Source organism: Procambarus clarkii, chromosome 64, assembly GCF_040958095.1.
Source record: "Procambarus clarkii isolate CNS0578487 chromosome 64, FALCON_Pclarkii_2.0, whole genome shotgun sequence".
Classification (NCBI taxonomy): Eukaryota; Metazoa; Arthropoda; class Malacostraca; order Decapoda; family Cambaridae; genus Procambarus; species Procambarus clarkii.
In genome coordinates, this window is record NC_091213.1 from 12,008,268 (window position 1) to 12,012,591 (window position 4,324).

Consider the following 4,324-nt stretch of genomic DNA (forward strand, 5'->3'; position numbering starts at 1 on the left):
AATATGCCTAAAAACGTAAATTGGACCAAATAATAATCGTTTTAGAATTTTGTAATTTGATCTGCCACGCAAGATGGCACAACTTCATTATTTCTCAAATCTAACACGTGGATATGCTCGTTTTCTGAATCTCAATTGAACAGTCAAGACAACATAATTGCTACATATTGATCTACCGTAATACGTAGATTGAAGGAAATATCACCATCTTCTAACACACTACACCTCACGATGTACAAATGAATATTACACGACTAAATCATATAACATTTAATTATAAATTATCGAATTCAGCAGTAGTCTATAAAATATAGAATCACAGGCGCTAATAATCTCATTCTTAGTGAATACACAACTATTAATTTTTAATTTTCCCAAACATTTTTAACTCGTAACTAAGGATATTAACAATATTATTTATTACCATCAACTTTTATAATTACTTATAACTTATTATTTTAATATTTATTAATATGATTTGTTACTTATTATTACTATTAATGGTGTAGATTAGGGTTTACAGGAAATAGAACAACTAGTCAGCAGAGAAAACACGAACACTTCCAGTTGGAAGACTGAAGAAACTTGTAATTATGAAGGAACTACTGACACAATTAAGAGATGGCTTACTGACAAGCATTTCACATCCTACTGAAATCAGATCTATTTCTGTGAGTTCAGAGTGATATTGATCCAAGATAGCCCCAAAATCTATTGCTAGAAAATAGTGAGGGCGAGCAAATTTCCATAACTTTATGGAATAATTGATCTATATTAGTTAACTTTCAAATTATCTTCTTATCGTCCCAATTGAGTCTATCTCTACATTGTTGATATAACTTTTTGACAGCAGTTAAGGTACAAGGGACTGAGACACCAAGACAATTTATCCTTTCAACTGAGAAGGTAAATTACTCACACGTTAGTTACCGATTTTGAGACCTTTAACAGAAAACTGAATTGAGCTCGATGGGAAACTCATGTTTTTGTATTTTTGTAAATTGCGTAGTCTTTTAGTACATGAGTCTGTTTGCTTATTACTCTCTGAGTAAGCTATTTAGTCTATGAATCTGTTACTCTATGAATCAGTCACTTAATTCGTGAATCTGTTACCGGTGAGTTAGTGACTTTTGCAAGAATAAATCACGGACTCTCACAACTTTCTGTACTTTCTTATATACTGTTTATATAAATGAGTCAGTCATTTAGTTTGTGAATCTGTTGTTCTGTAAGTCAGTCGTTTACGGCCCGACCGGAGGGCGTTGATCCCTAAAAAAGTACACAACAGATATACCTTTCCCTAAGCCATGATGACACTCGCTTTTGTGTAACATATGAAGTTCTATACTAACTAGTCAACACTTTTTATAAGCTAACATTCTCATATAAATAAGTCCTATATCACTCCTTAAAAACTAATCCATGCAAGGTGTTGCAACTGGATTAAACCTACTTTTAAACTGGTATTGAACAAGGCTAACGTCACTGGCTGACACTTACTATTAAGCTGATGAATAGAAAAGGTTATTATGACTGGATTATACCTGGTTCTAGCTCAGTATTCTAGAAGTTGATTCAGGTTCGATTAATTGGAACCACAGACGGAATACAACCACACCTTTCACACCCGAGGTCAGGTGTGGCAATAGGGTGGTTGATGGGAACGTTAGATGAAGAGAATGATGGGTAGATAGGGAAGGGGAAGGTGGAAATGCGGAAGAAGAATAGTAGAGGACTGGGATAGAAAAAGATGAGGATATGGGGGTTTTAGTGGTTTATGGCAAGCTCAGTTCAGGTCCCTGTTTAGACTAGCTAATAATCCCTACCACCACTCCCTCCAACCATAAGGCACGAGCCTAGTATTGATCAGGTAACAGGAACATTGAGGCTTATTACCTCCCTTCCTATGTAAGATAAACCGGTTCGACACCACCTGACAATCCACTCACACCATTCTGGGCTTGTGAGCATAGCCCGGGGCTGATCATTACCCAAGCAGGTCATAACATAGTAAGGAAATAAAGTTTCTAGCCCCCGTTCGCTTCCAATAGCTTCAGATCATTCTCCTAGCAGCACCCGCTTGATCTCTCGCTCTCCTACCCTCCTTCCCAGCAGCTCATACTCCCAGCAACACCCAGCGTTCCTTCCTAGCAGCTCTTAGGCACTTGCTGGCCACATCCGCCTGCCGTCTCAGGCTACCCTCTGTCCTCACTAGCCGGGCCAGTCTGCGCGCAACATGTTAATGTTGTTTCAAAACTCTCTCTTGTCGCTTCTGTAGAGTTCCTCCGCCTCCAGGATTGAATGATCTTGCTAATGTTTTAATTTATAGTGAATAAAGTGAAATCTCGCTGATGCTAAGATTCAGTAGTTTAAATGAGCTTTAGTACATCTATTATAAATGACAGATAAATATCCCTGTGAGGGGCAACTCGGTATGGGCCTAAAAGGCTTCTTTTTTTTGTAAGTTTTTGAAAACTTATGAAAATATGAACTTGTTATCTAAATTTCTAATAGTATTTTTTACGATTTTGGAAGCTAAACTCATTAATCATCACTCCCAGTAAAATAAATGCGATTATACAACATCTCAATATCCACATTAATGCTCGAAGTGGTGAAGAGAATGAATTACGGGATATTCCCGTAACATGCGATATAATCAGGAAGAGAACTGACAAATTGAAAGATTCAAAATCCCGAGGTGTGGACGGAATTCAAGTCGTAAAGGAACCGGCAGATGAACTTTGTCTACCACTGAAAGTTATTTAGAAATTCAGTAGACCAAGGGATAGTTCCCCCCCCCCCCCTAGAATGGACATGTACAAATATCACCCTTATTTATAAAGCAAATAAGGTAGAAGAAGCTCAGCAGTCGGATCAGTTTGACCTCGCATGTCTGCAAGCTCATGGAGGGACTCCTAAGGGAGGGAATTACGCACCATCTCACTGTGAACACTTTAGTCAAATCAACTTGACACGGATTTGTTAACAATAAATCCTGCCTTACAGACCGGCTTACATTTTTTTTAGCAATGGTTACCAACTATTCGGACAAAGGACTTCCAGTAGACGTTGTGAACATGGACTTCGCTGAAGTTTTTTATAACTTCAGCACATGAAAGACTGGCAAGGAAATAACAAGCACATATAATAAATGTAGAATTCTAGAATGGTTAAAGCAAACGTTAAAACAAAATAAGCAAAGGGAACGGAAATGAATCTGACCGGAGAAATGTAGTGAGTGAGGTACCACAAGGTTCCATTTTGGGGCCAACCCTTTTTGTCATATACATCAATGTTATAGATGAGAATATCACAAACCACATCGTCAAATTTTGAGATGACAATAAGGTTTATGGACAAGTAGGAAGTTAAAATAATATTGAGGCATTACACAAAAAGATCTACATGAACTTCACAAATGGTCGAAAGACTGACAAATGCTTTTTAATATCGAAAAATGCAAGACCTTTCATGTGGTTATGGACACAGACCGACACAAGCCTACGGAATGTTTACTCCATTTTCCAATTACTAGCCCATGTCATTATGTAAATTGTTCCATAAAAAATATTAATTTATTCGTTGAAAATTGCATTACGTATTAGAGAAATTATACATATTTGGAAAACGAATATATTAAGATTATTAACAAATACACACATACCACTGAGTGTATTCGTGGTATGCTACACTCTGCATACCACGAGTACACCGTGTAGACGTCTTACACTTCACTTGCAAGCTGGAGGTAAGCGGCATCACTCGACACCATCCTGAATCGCCAGGAAATAGTGAAGAACACCACAACAACCACGCGCACCGACGATCGAAGGAGCCTCCATACGCTTGAGGCCGTGTTCATTCAGGAGCCGACACCAGTAATCAACATTTAGACAACAGTACGATGGTCCTCCGTTGATCCAGAGGGTAGAGAGCGGATATCAATCCGACGATCATTCGGAGCTTCCTACGATTAAGGAGGATAAGTGAATCGTAGGGTGAGGTGACCCCCTACGATTCACCTCACCATATAAGGTCTACATGGAAACTTAGTATACCTGTGTCTTTTGGACATAGTGTGACCATCTGGTCACCACTTGGTCCGAGAGACATCTCCCGTCACGCAGGGTGCAGCCGCGCCTCCACAGATCTCCAGTATCAGCTCTTGATACTGGTAATGGCTCAAAAGGGCCACCACTTACGGGCTATTCATGCCCGTGCCACCTCTTGGGTGGCTTAATCTTCATCAATCTTCATCAATCGGACATAGTGTGTGTTCCTGAAGATGCCATTGCTGACGAAACGTCGGAGAAATAAAATG